This window comes from Panthera tigris, chromosome C2, assembly GCF_018350195.1.
Source record: "Panthera tigris isolate Pti1 chromosome C2, P.tigris_Pti1_mat1.1, whole genome shotgun sequence".
Taxonomy (NCBI): Eukaryota; Metazoa; Chordata; class Mammalia; order Carnivora; family Felidae; genus Panthera; species Panthera tigris.
In genome coordinates this window covers 49,473,224-49,487,608 of record NC_056668.1, presented here as the reverse complement: position 1 = coordinate 49,487,608, position 14,385 = coordinate 49,473,224, and the positions used below count along the sequence as shown (strand labels likewise).

The 14,385-nt window shown below is 36.2% G+C and overlaps 1 protein-coding gene across 9 annotated transcripts in view; it reads right to left on the bottom strand.

Moving 5' to 3' along the window:
* The window catches only part of ZPLD1 (zona pellucida like domain containing 1), a 539,338-nt gene that overhangs the window by 66,490 nt on the left and 458,463 nt on the right, over positions 1–14,385 (bottom strand). For 6 of the 9 annotated variants that reach the window (XM_042999203.1, XM_042999206.1, XM_042999204.1 and 3 more), the window contains 4 exons: positions 9,984–10,051; positions 9,486–9,647; positions 7,598–7,820; positions 6,000–6,184 (listed from right to left, as the gene is read on the bottom strand). The gene's annotated coding sequence lies outside the window, so the exon portion shown is untranslated. Of the gene's footprint in view, positions 1–5,995; positions 6,185–7,597; positions 7,821–9,485; positions 9,648–9,983; positions 10,052–11,491; positions 11,528–12,023; positions 12,175–14,385 lie in introns of those variants that run through there. The other 3 variants (XM_042999205.1, XM_042999210.1, XM_042999207.1) reach the window with 3 other exon arrangements.

Sequence of the window (14,385 nt, the reverse complement as noted above, 5' to 3'; positions counted from 1 at the left end):
ACTTTATGTACTACTGTGCTTAGGGATGACCATGTGGCAGATTGAAGCCCATTGTGTGGATTTATATTACTCCGCCAGCTGTTTAATAATAATGGCTATCCTGAAAAAAGCACATTGCTTTATCAGTAATACCCTGGCATATATCTTTATAAAATTTTATCTTATTCAATTGGCTCAAGATACTTTAACAACATTTATGTTCTCAATTGCTTCTGTGACAGAGGCTAGTTGCCTATGGCTACTGTGAACTGAGATTAAAATCTAAGAGTTCAACCTTTCAAGATTTCTAGTCCATTCCCTGAACCAAGTTCTTTCCCTAAATGGTAAGTGAACTTAAAGCTAACATAACTACTAAAAAATAATAGCTGGAGGCTATCCACATCGCCTTCTATGTCCTGTTTAGTGTTGAGAGAGAGTTGGTGCTTTTTATACCAAACAAATCAGGTTCATGTTTTTCAGAGAAGTGTCAGCTCCATAAACTTATAATTCTATTCTACTCGTGAGTAAATATGAGATACATGAATCTACCAATTTTTTGAATACCATTAATATAAATTTCCCTATATATTCTTTTGGTTAAGAACTCTTATTAAAAACATAAAAATGATCCTAAGAAATCTCTTTCAGGGCTTCCTAATTATGCTGACAGGAACTGAAGCTTTTCTTCGCTGTGTAGAGGGTGTTTTCCTCTATAATGAAGTTTTTGAGCTAGATGTTTTCAAGCGATGTTTCAGGTTTTGCTTTGAATATGTGTCTGCCATGTTCTTTACCTTCTTGAAAGTTAAAGTGAACATGCAACAGGCTCAAGCATCAATTAATAAATTCTGCCATTTACAGAAAAAAATCAGTAGCCTCCACCCTATGAGAAAATGAGCATTTCATAAATACTGAAACCACTACCCACATTCTCTATAAGTTGGTTAGCTAAAAAGACAGTAATTCCATTAGAGGCTTTCAGCAAGGAAAAGATAAAACAGTTGAGATAAAGTAACTGACATTATTTGTTATTATTTTGCCATTAAAATGTAGTGAACAGTAATGTCACACGTTCCACTAGCTTCTAAGAGAGAATTTTACCAGTTTGCTGAAAACTCTGAGCCCTTTATTAGGGGATTTCTTGTCGTACAAGCTATGTGACTTGGCTGAATATTTGATTAGTTGTACATGCAGCATATGCTTGTATCAGGGAATAATTTTAGCTATATAAAATATTCATCAGTATTTGATAGCACCAGAAGTGGAAATCTGAGCAGTTATCCTGTCCAAAAAAAGGATTTACTTAATGTTTCGTAATCAGAGGAAAGGCAACCAATGAATGCCCTTTAGTTCCTAGAGAAGGTTGAATTCAGACTGCAAAGGCACCCTGACCAGTAACCAACTATTCCCTCAAACTACATGGCTCACTCCCAACTTCCTTTAAAAGTCTTTTAACTAAACCCTCAATGACTAAACAGCTCAGGCTAGAAAATGAAAGTAAAAAGACCTCCCTGTCTCATGGAGCTATAATAAAACGTAGTTAATTAGTCAGTATGCCAGGATTTGCTTACAGGAGAGTTCCGGCCTTTCTATCATTCAGTATAAGTATCTTCTCACTATATAATGGTGAGATTTTGGTTTTTTGTTACTAGAGTCAAACCTGGAATGATGAAGTTGACACTGACCATAAGTTTGTGTCACGGGCAAGGGATAAAGGTGGATTTCCACTGTCTCTCACAAAGTTATCTCTCCGTGATGGAATTTCTCCCCGGGTTCAGTCTTTGCCCTCTTCACCTCGATATGCACACTTGCTTCCCAGATGATTCCATCTCATCCAGCTGTAAAGCACTTATCCTTTTCGAGCATACTACATAATTAACTTACTTACAGGTCTTCTCCCTCCTGATATATACCTGAATGTAATCCCTGTTGTGGATTCTCTTTGTTCCCTAATGTTTGCCTCATACCCAGGAGAATGAACGCCTAGTATATCAGTGGTACTCAATAATATATTTTGAATAAATGAATGAGCAAAGAAGGTGAAGGATTACAGAAAATGTCTGTAACTCTTTCTTATAACTTATAAGTGGGGAATGCTTCTTTCAAGGTAACAGGAAAAGGTAAAGAAGACCCAGTTACATCATAGTATTCTATTAAAGCAAAGTTCTAGCTTCACAATAAAGAATTGCATTATAAAATAAATATAAGAACTTTATACCTCTATGCTTGAAGAAATTTTTACCCTCCGAATGTTTAGCCTCAGATTTTTTTTTCAGGATTCCTTTTTGTTTTAAAATGGACCCAAACTCTGGGGCGCCTGGGTGGCTCAGTCGGTTAAGCGTCCGACTTCGGCTCAGGTCACGATCTCACAGTTCGTGAGTTCCAACCCCACGTCGGGCTCTGTGCTGACAGCTCAGAGCCTGGAGCCTGCTTCACATTCTGTGTCTCCCTCTCTCTCTGCCCCTTCCCTGCTTATGCTGTGTCTCTCTCTGTCTCAAAGATAAATAACCATTAAAAAAATAGGTTCTCAGTAAGGATTTCTTGAAAGAAAGCTAAGAAAGTCAAAATTAAAAGCTAATAAAAAATTTGTTTAAAAAAATAATAAAAAAATAATAAAATGGACCCAAACTCAATGATATAAAGGAACTCATAAATGTATATATGTTAAGTTTTTACTTTGATTGATATAATCAATTAATGCAGCAGCCAGAAAGTAGTTTTTGGTATCGTAGATTCTCCAACCAATTTACTGTTCATTTTTCTACTGTCAGGTGGGCATCTTGTAGCTCTACCCCCATGGGCTTCTCACTGCAGAGCTGAGTTGTAGGAGCCAAAGGTTTTTCAGGTACTTATAAAATGAGTTGTAAACCATGTGCTCTTATACACAAATAAACTGGCCCTATGTCCTAGTGGGATTTCAGTCCACACTGAATTGTGGACAAATTATAAAAGCAGATTTAGCCGCACTTGGAAGAGGGTCCACACAAGCTTTATACATAAGTGCAACTGATTTCCCAGTTCAACAAATAATTTTACCAAATATTTCTAATCTCAAGAGTCTCAAACCTGAATAAATTAGCCTTACCTCTTGATCAGCATAAACTGTTAGTTGTTAAGTTACCAAGTGGCAATAAGGTTTATATGTTATTGTATGGTAGGCATTGTTGCACCACAAAAGGGGAAAATGTTATTAAAGGAATTTGAACATATCACTTTAAGACCATCAGTGGAAATACTGATAGATTGTTGCTCTTATAACACATGATACTTAAAACCTCTGTTTTTTCAGGTATTTCTAGAAATTCCCCTATATGAAAGATTTACTGATATATTCTAGATGCTTTCAATGAAGAATTCATGGTGATTACAGTATTTATAGTACTACAATTTCTTGCTAGTTATTTATTTACAGATGATCAATTCCAGGAACTAGCTTTACTAGGTATCTGATATTGAATACTTTCAAGAAAGCTTTTAAATCATCCCTACATTTATAAGGCATTTCCTTCTTTCTTGGATTACTTAAGCACTCTCATTTCTGGAAATACCTAATCAAAAGCATTAAATTTAAAATAATTATAAATTGGAGTACTGAGGTCTACAGAAGTGCAATTACTGTATCAGTTCACCAGTATGGCCCTATTTGCCAATAAAAGCACTGAAATTGTGGTTCATATTTCCAGCAAATCTTTGTTGAAAGCCACAAACTGGATAATGGTAGGAAAAATTATTCTAATCATATCTCTATTGTCATAATAAGGCAGGCCCATTCCTTTTAAAACCAAAAAAAAAAAAAAAAATCTAAGAACTTTCTAAGCTAGAAACCTAGGATTCCACAGTAGTCTCAATACACATTCCAGAATGGTGGGAGTTTGTCATGAACTCTTTGGTTAAATTGGCCATCATCTCTTTTAAAGAACAGGAAACAAAACTTCAAGGACTACAAAGACTGGAAGATAATTTAAGTTAAGTGATGTGAGCCCCCTGGTGAATGGGCATAGGACACATAGTGGCAGGAAGGAATCAATTGGAGAGCACAAAGCTTGCCTAAAGGCAAAAATGGTTACACATTTTCAGGAGATTGTTGCCAACCAGGAATACATTATACAACATTGTGAGAAATTCAAGTTTTTCAAGAAAAGAGCAGATCAAGGATTTTATTTGCAACCACCTGACTTTTACATGCTGCCTCATGTTTCTAAATCATTTTCACATATTTGGACTGGATTACACTTTGGAGCTACCAGTTTGCCACTTTGTCTAGAAGTCTGAAACATCAGTGGTATTTTCTTATTAGAAAAAAATGAGATAGTTTCCTGCTAAGATTTTGTTTAATATGTATTTATTCTTTGTGAGTTTTTGTTGTTGTTGTTGCCGTTGTTGTTGTTGTTTGGTTGGTTGGGGTTTTTTTTGGTTTTTTTTTTGTTTGTTTGTTTTTTGTTTTTTGTTTTTGAGAGAGAGAGAGGTAGGGGGAGAGACAAAGGGGGAGGGAGAAAGAGAATCTTAAGTGGGTTCCAAGTCCAGCACGGAGCCCAGCACAGAGCCCAACGCCAGGCTTGATCTCACAACCATGAGATCATGACCTGAGCTGAAATCAAGAGTAGGACACTTAACTGACTGTACCCAGGCACTCTGATCTTGTTCTTTTTAGATAGTACTGCCCAATTAGCTGGTAGTCACATTTGTCTGAGTCACAGAGTGAATTTTGTGTACCCGTTTATACATTCATTATACTAAATAACCATGAGAAACAACATCATGGTTTAATTTATATATTTTTATCATATAATAAAGTACATCTTGAAGGGGGAATATACTAAGTTCAGATGTACCATCTCGATATTAGTTTTACTATAATCACATCAAAGTGGATAGGTCATAACATCACCACTACTTTTTGACACATTCAGGAAGGTATTCAGTAGCATTATTCTAACAAAACTGAGAATAGAGACAAAGAACAAAATATTATTTAGTTTTTCAAACCTGTGGCTTTGACCTATAGAAACATATGCTATGGTGGTGCATGGGTGGCTCAGTCAGATGAGCGTCTGTCTCTTGATTTCAGCTCAGGTCATGATCCCAGGGTCTTGGGATCAAGCCCTACATCAGGCTCTGTGTTGAGCATGGAGCCTGCTTAAGATTTTCTCTCTCACTCTGCCCCTCTATTACTTGTGTGTGAGCTCTCTCTCTCTCAATAAAATAAAATAAAATAAAATAAAATAAAATAAAATAAAATAAAATAAAATTTAAATTAAAAAAAGAAACATGTTATGGATGAAAATGCAATGTCTATGGAAAATTATTCACTCTCTGAATTTCTTCCTGAATGGCACAATATTAATCAATTTTTCTTCATCATCATCATCATTTTTAAAAAATGCATCTAACTCCTCTCCATGTAACCAACATTAAATATAGTCATAAGAGTATGTAGAGAGAAGATGACGGAGAGAAATGAGGTGATAGATGACAGAGATAGAGGGAGAGGGAGAGGCAGAGGGAGAGAGTTGTATGCTATTGGTTCTGTTTCTTTGCAGAACTCTGACTAATACAGCAAGCTGCTGTTTCTGCTAAATTCCATATGCCCTACTTAACAACTTTACAGATTTTTTTTTCTTTTCAGTTTTTATTTGTCTGTGCCCAAAATGATGAAATTTATATTTATTCACAATAAGCCTTATCTTCTTAGAGTCAATTCATTATTCCTGGCTGAATGATTCTTTTGAAGGCCTGATTCTAGTATCCCATGTATTCACTGTCTGCCTATCTTTGCCTCAAATACAGAAGATAGAATCATATTTCCTTCATCAAGGTTAGTTTTTGAAGTCAGAACAATGTAAAAGTTAGTTGATTTTCTAAGGAAATGGTCTACACCAACCATAGTCAACATGCATGTTGGAGCGTTGTTACTGGTTGGTTTTTTTTTTCCCCCAAGCATAAAAGCTACCTTACTAACTCTCTGAATCATACTAGACAAATTACAATGCTCAAATTGAATGACATGGTTTATTCTTACCTACCTTAGTAAAGTTCCAGAAGACCAAGGACTTTGAATGAATAATCCCAAATCAGTGTTGAACTGAGCCCATGTACTCCAAGGGGATTTAGACCATCTGCTAATTCTGCTGGGCAAAGGCTTTCTTTTACATATGCTCAGGTTTGGAGAAGCAGAATCCAGATTGCTTCCAGCTCCTATCTTTTCATCCTACAGTTAAATATTTTGTTTATGTAAAATAAACTTTTGCAACCATTTTGTATTATTTGAAAGCCACTTTATTGCTTCCCCACAACAAACATAGATGGGTATATTAAGAAAACTAAAAAAGTATTTTGCAAACAGACAATTCTTTCTTACTATCTGGTGTCCTTTACAAATTATTTCCTAAAGCACTTGTTAACTTTTATATAAACAGTTAGTAGGTCAAACAATTTTCCATTTTGCCCAATAAATATTTTGGAAGGTGACTGTTATTACATTTTAAAATATGACAGAAATATATTGGTATTCTCATCTGACCACCCTTCCCATCCCCCCTACCCTTTTTCTGAACACAGGCATGTGTAGTAAGCCTTTCACAAACAAGGAATCCATTCAGGAATTAGGTACTTGGGCCATTTTCCACTCAACAGGTTTCCTATGCACTTGTAGGTGCCAAACAGCAACTCCTGTGTTCCTCCAAAAGAATTCTTAACAGAGAGGGGATTAAACTCTAAGTGGCTTCCTGATTTCACCATTTCTGCAGTCCAGTGTTAAGTTGCTGAAAGATTACTTCATTTGTACCGTCAGGAGCCTAACAGGCTTTAGAAACTAGATGAGTGATGTAATGATTGTGTGTGTGTGTGTGTGTGTGTGTGTGTGTGTGTGTGTGTGTATGAAATATTGGAGTAGTTAGCAATCTGTTATATTAAAAGCATATAAACATTTTTGAGCATCTCTTCATTTTTTGAAAACAACTTTTCTGTGATGTTCTAAATTTCAAATTAAAATGCAAAATGTGAGATAAAAATTACTGTAATGGCAATAATAGTCTGTAGAGTAAAAGAGAAAGAAAATTAGATGAATGCATGTATTTGCCCAATACTAATACTCAACTCCACTAGAAGCAAATATTTACTCATTATCTGAATATAAAAAGTACAATGTTCTTAGGGTGGTAATGTACCTATAAATGTCCAATCTATAAATGCCAAAAGCCATATTGCAACAAGGCTCCACATACTCATATCCAATCAGATCAATATATAATCAAGAAGAAAAAGGAAACAGAACTCACATTGAATGGAAGACTCTCCAAGTTATCAAACTTGAAATTATCAAACAGGAGCAAAATCATTAAAACTATTGCTTTTACAAACATAATCAGTCATCTGGAAAATGACTTTTATACAGATATAATAATTTCCTAAGAATAAATTGTGCAAAGTCCAATCAATGCTTTCAGTTTGTGTAAACCATGCCTAGGGCCATCTTGGTAGAGATTTCTGGTCCTAACTATCATCCAGCATATTCTGTGCTCTCAGAAGCAGGGGCTGCTGAATAACCACATTTGAACCACATGATCATGCATGGTTATTTGTGAAAAATGTATTTGACTTGGACCCACAGTTGAGTTCTCACCTTAAAATCAAGAAGGTGCATTCTTGGAATAAACAACTTCAAAAGAGTCCAGTTTTAATTGCTACTTCAGTTAGACATCAAAATCCCATAGGAAAGAGTTGTTTTACTGATATTTATGCTTAGAAATTTTCCTTCTTTTCAAAGCTTGTATGCCTTCCCCAAGTTTTCAGAAATGCAGGCTAGAGAGATTAAGAAGGATCAGGAAGCAAATACTCCATGTAATCTGAAATTAAGGAATAAAATTAATATCTTTGATAGTTTAAGCCTATTTTTTAATTAATTTTATAGTGTGTAACTCCTTTATTAAAAGGGTAATATTCTGGCCAGGGATACATGTGGGTCTGTTTTTATCAACAGCCATGTAATTTGTTTAATGAGGACTGACCACAAGGTCTATTGTACTAGATACTTAGTTTAGAAAATCTTCTAAAGATCACATTTTTTTCCTGAAGCTTGCTATATTATTACATCTGTTTATTTTCAGTCAGGCTACAATAGGTGGTTTCCAACTACTTCTAAACTGACTTAAGGGATATTATAAGTAAGAGGAATAGATATAACAAAGCTATTATGAAAATTTCAAAGGATAAGAGTCAAACAGTCAAAGATGAATGTAGTTTAAGCCTCTATAAAGGAGCACTGAGTAAAATACGAATAGTATCTTCAACAGCAACTTTGTAGAAAATGAAGAACACGTTCTTTTTTTATACTGTTTCTTATCACTGCTTCTAAGAAACATTTGAGAAGAAAAAGTGATAGGAATTTTTTTCTTTCCTGTAAATCTCTCAATGGCCTTCTGAGAATTTTCCTTTCTCGCAAATCTTAGCTCTCACTTTCTACAGAAGTCATCCCTGTGCCAGTTGTTTTTAATTGCCTTCCTAATATCTATTCACTCCATCTCCCCTTCTAATAGAATGCAAATTAATTTTGTGGGTAATGTTTTGGCTTAAAAATACTTAGCTTTCCACAGTCCCACAAATCAGAGAGGGGCTTGAGATGCGGTTCTGGGCAAAGAATATATTGTATAAATGGCAGTTAAGTATTGGGCTTTTCAGAGTGTTACTGTCTTCATGAAAAAAAAATGGGCAAACCCATTCAACATATCTTTTGCTCTTTGCCTTTTCCTTTCTTCCTTCCTAGGATTGAAAAGTGATGTCTAGAAAGACAATCTCTTTGTTGTAAATATGCATTAAGGATGACAATGCTGAAAGCCAGGGGGAGTCTGGACCTCAGTACCCTCATGTTACCATAACAGTCCTGGAATAAGATGATAAGATAAGATAAGATAAGATAAGATAAGATAAGATAAGATAAGATAAGATAAGATAAGATAACATTTTAACTGCCTTCTGTGACACAGTTGAATACAGCCTTCAGTCTCAGACTTCCTTTATGTATGTACTTCAGCCCCATCTGGTTTAGCTGCTCCTCCTTGTTTCCATGGCATCCCCTACAATCCCAAACACAATCTTCTCTCCTTCACTGCATCATAAATTTCAGGAAGAGAGAGATCATTTCAAACTTTCAAGCACATGTCCCCAGAAACTTGCTCATGTCTATATAGCATGTAGTAGGCACCCGATACATTTGTTAAACGGGGGAATAATAAATTATCAAATAAGTATAATACCTACTTCTCTCTACATCTACTTCTAACTATCACATCTATACAACTAGGGTTTTTTTAAACCTAGACTATTGCAGTAGCTTCCTCCTCACTTAAAAACCCTTCCATAGCTTCCCATTACCCTTAGAATAAAATACAAATAACTTCCACATTCTGGGAAACCTGGAACTGCTCTGACTGCATGTCCTCTCACCTTCCTCATGACATTTTATCCACACTGGCTTTCCATTGGTTAATGAAACATTCCAAGCTCATTCTTACCTTAAGATTTCTATGCCAGATGTTACTTTTTCAGATTTTCACACACTGACTCCTTCTTGCCTTTCAGATTGCAGCTTAGATCACCTCCTCAGAGAGGTCACAGCTGACAGCTCAATCTAGAGGAACTCATCAGGCACTCCATCCCATAACCCTCTTGTGCAGCTGTGGAGAAAATTCTTTTATTGCTGCAAACTTATGGTCTTCTGAGAACATTTTACTGGAATTTGGCAGCTAGGTAAAACACTATCTTTACAAGGTAATTTAGGACTGAAAAAATAACAAGAACTCCAGAGAGCTTTATGTCTCCAGAGGTAATGTGTTTACATTTCAAGGGGAGATGAGACCAGGACCGTGGACATGTTCCAAAAGGAGGACCCAGGATCCTTCCCATTACTTTTCCAAGGAAACTCTCTCAAAAGGGGAGGAAATACAGCTGCCTCTCCCTCATGTATAAATGTCCAGGTTCATTTTGGGGGAGGGGGGGTGGGTGGTATTCACCTACAATACAGACACCTTATGTGTTGAGTGACAACTGGCTCTCACTGCATTGTCCCAGAAGGAAGACACTGCAACACAAGGGAACAAGGATATTATTATTTGCTGTAAATAAATAATGATAAATCTGTCTGCTCCAGAAACCTCATGTTGGCATTCAAGAGAATATTAATAAATATATCATTATAAGTCAAACATCTACTATCTATGGTGGTCCACAAGTCTTTGCTATGTTTATAACTAGTGCCTAAAAGATTTCCTAGTATGGGATCAATAAACACCAGTTGGGTAAATAAATGAAACAATCACTAAAATGAGCATTATTTTAAGAACTAGATTGTGTAGCTTTCTAGTGAAAAACAGAAGGGAGATTAAAAATTGTAGAAAAATGGATGTTCATTTCAGGTGACCTCTTAGAGAATAGCATATGTAATATATATTTGAAATCTAAGGTTTTTATAAATGCTTGTAATGAACACATTTTGTTTTTTTAGTGGGCTGATTTCTTTATATTAGCTACTCCCTGTGTAGTTGACAAGGTTTTTATTTTTATGTAAACACTGAATAATTTATCTGTATCCCTGCCCAGCTGCAGAGCAATTGAATCGGGCAAGACCAAGACTTCTCTCAAAAAAGCAGATTCGGTTCTTCCCAGAGGTCTGAACAAGAACACAATTAAATCCTCAGAGTTCTGCACATACATTAACAGGAAAACTTCACAGCGTACTTCAGTAATTCTCCATCTCTGTCATACGAATACCGATGATAATTTGAGGAGGATTATACCTTAATGGCATTTCAGGATGAGTTCCTGTCAAAACACACTCTACAGAGCCTGCAGATTAGGCCTGTGAAGCATCATGTCTACTCAGATATTGAAACACATCTTCAAAAAATAATCATGTTCATTTCGATAGAGTTGATATTGAACTTTTACTTCTGATAATATTTGTAGTATTTGCTCACACTAATCATCTCATTGTAGAAATAAAACAAATATACTGACATCATAAATATTGGGTAAATGGGGTGCCTGGGTGGCTCAGTTGGTTAAGCATCCAGCTTCTGCTGGGGTCATGACCTCATGGTTCGTGAGTTAAAGCCCTCTGTTGGGCTCTGTGCTGACAGATGGGAGTCTGGAGCCTGCTTCGGATTCTGTGTCTCCTCTCTCTGCCTCTCTCCCACTCATTCTCTGTTCTCTCTGTTCTCTCTCTCAAAAATAAGTAAACATTAAAAAAAATTAAAAATAAATAAATATTGGGTAAATATAATTATTAAAGCTCCTCCAAATGGGATTGGACGTTGTAACACCCAATGCCTTTGGAAGGGTAACATTTGGGTAAGCAAGAATTAAGAATTTAATATTGTGTAGTTGTGTCCCTAGAATAATCCATAGAACAGAGTACCCTAATTGACAGTACGAACCTCAAGTCTTTTCAGCACATGTATTCCTACAGTAAAGAAGGGTACATACCAATCTATTAACATTATTTCTAAATATATCTAAATACCTTTTCTCTGGGTTTTCTTAAAATCATCTGATTTCCCAAATAGCATTTCACCTGAGAAGAGGATGGGTTGATACCCCAGTATCAGTATTTCCAACCATTTATCAATTCAAAATAAATTAATTCATGAGGCTCTTATAGTTTGGTAGACATGAACTAGCCCTCCAGAGGCTAATACTTAGAGAGAAATAAAAAATCAAATTCTTAAATGTACAAAAACGAGAAATAAGATTTGGAGCAATGATGACACTAAAAATATCACTATATTATACATTATATACTTTTGCTATTATGCTGTATACAAAATAATATTGAAAGGGTGATGCTCTTGCTAATTCCTAATCCTTGCAAAGAATATGTTTATGAAGGACTGAGGTGAAGGCCAGACAATTTGCAGGGCTCAGTGCAAAATGAAAACATTGACCCCTTGTTCAAAAGCAGGGGAAAAGCTTTTTCTATTCTTCTATAGTCTCTCAAACTATCCTGGTAATTTTTATTTGCATTGAAGGTACTGCTTTCTTGGGAATGAGGATACCTGCAGGGCAAGTGCAGACCTTCACAAGTGTCCTGTCCACACCCATTCCTAAGCCCATGCTGTGAACAAAAGGCAGCAGAAGTCACTGGGTGGAGGCTAGGAAGTGGCCGGACGTGCAATCAGAGGAAATAAGGTGACAGGAGGCAGAACCCTATGTGAGTAGAAGATCCAACACGTCAGTGAATACCTCCATCATCCCATCAGGATGAGTTTTGACTACAGAAAACAAATTTAAAGATAAAACTATTAAGAATTTCAAGATGACCACATTGTATCAAACCTTAAGCATGGGACACTTTATGAATGCCCTGTTCACACGCCCAGGAACCTGGCCCTTCCTAAAGCAGTAAACAGTCTCCTATTCTCCTATTCTGGTCCTGGCTCTGGCTTAATTTGCCTCAACTGGTTCTTTTTTTTTTTTTTTTCTTTTTTCTTTTCTTTCTTTTTCTTTTTGTTTTTATTTAACATAAAGTGTAATATTAGTTTCAGATGTATACAATTTAGTGATTCAACACTTCCATACAGAACCTAGTGCTCATCACAACAAGTGCATTCCTTAATCTCCATCACCTATGTAACCTCCTCCCCCCACTCCCCTCTGTAAACATCAGCTTGTTCTTTATAGTGAAGACAAAGACTTACATTTCTTGGACTCAGTTCTAGTATTTTCAAGGTGAGAGTACAATAGATCATCATTAGTAGGTATTATATAATCAATGAAGATTAAAATGTTTTTAAATATGTAGAGAAAGAATTTTAAAGATGGAAAGAATCTTAAATTATGTAGCCCAACCCTTTCATCTGACACAGAGAAAACCAAGGCCCCAAGGGGCTAAATACTCAATGTCACCACCAGCTGGTTAGCACCAGGGCAAGGAATAGAGCCCACCCCTTCTCCTCTCCCGACCTGTACCTCCTTTAGAAAAGTGGAACAAGACAAAGAAAGAGAAATTTCATTTCACCAATAGTTTATACTTTTAAGGAATATATCCCAAAAGGGGTCTACTGGAAGCTGACTTGATGGGACACATCAGTAAAAGTTTAAAACATTATTTAGCACCACAAAGCCATATAGGGTGGATCATATTACTTGTCCTCCAATGAATAAGGAGGTGACACACTGATGAAAATTTCTTCAGGCTTTATTTGACATATTTTGCCTTTATTGATTTTACTCCATAAACCCCTGAAAGATGTGTGCTTGTTCCTCCAAAATTTCAGGTTCCTGCTCCTTTCACCACATGACCCTTGGTCTTCTGTTAGCTATCTTTCCGTGCTTCCTGCTACTCATGGTCAACATGGCTATCTGATTTAATTTAACTTTTAAGTAATTAAAATTTCTGCTTCCATGAGGCAGGAATTTGGAACAATGAAAATTGAGAAACCATCTTTCTCCTTAGACAAGTATGAATAAAACAAGGTAAGCCAAAAAGGAACCTCAGATAGCCGGATAAAAGAAAGGGAGATACTCCATCCTCTCCCTGAAACTCAGAGAATGAGAATGGTGAATAAGTCTCAATAAGTTATTTTTTTTAGAGAAATGTACAAATTATATAATGCACTCAGTATGTTCCTTAGTCTGGGATCAACATAAAGCCAAATTCTTTTATTATGAGTCCACTCAAGCTTACAGTGTTTATAACACAGTAATAATCTCTACTAATAAATAGTAATCTATAATCATTATCACCGTCAGGTAAAGAAATACTATAGCAAGTGTTACAAGTTTGAAAGACACTGATGTCTTCCTAAAAATATTTCCTTACTTCAGGACTAGAAAAAGCATACACTACTAAGCTAAGTGGCCTTGGAAGGAGGGCCCTGAGGATATTGTAGCTTTGATATGATGTTTTGTGTTATATAAAATGTGACCTCATGTCACTGAAGAACTTGGCTGACAGCGTTCTTCCCACTGGCATCCTATACTGGATACTATCTCTTAGGCAGAAAAGAAGTAGACAGCAGCAACTTTCTTCTATCAAAAAGCACTTAGAGTTGAACTAGAAATACAGACCATATATAGGAGATAGCTGAAGGGTCAGTATATCCTGTTCTGCTTGGCTCTGGTCTCTACTTAGAGCTGTGTCACTGCTTAGATCTAGATCAATTGAGTTTTGTTTATACTGGCAGGGAAAAATTCTCCATCATATGTTTTATCGAATCCTAACAGAAACACCTGGAGCACAAAAGCAAAAGCAGATTTACTACTAACTCACACTGACCTGAAACGTTGTTATCAATTCTAACTTCAGTTAACACATAGTCCCTGGTGTTGTTCTCTGGGACAGTTCCCACGCCCTCCAGAATTTAGTATTTTTTACATGAATGCCTATATGAGGGCAGAGTACTCAGGCAGCCTGCG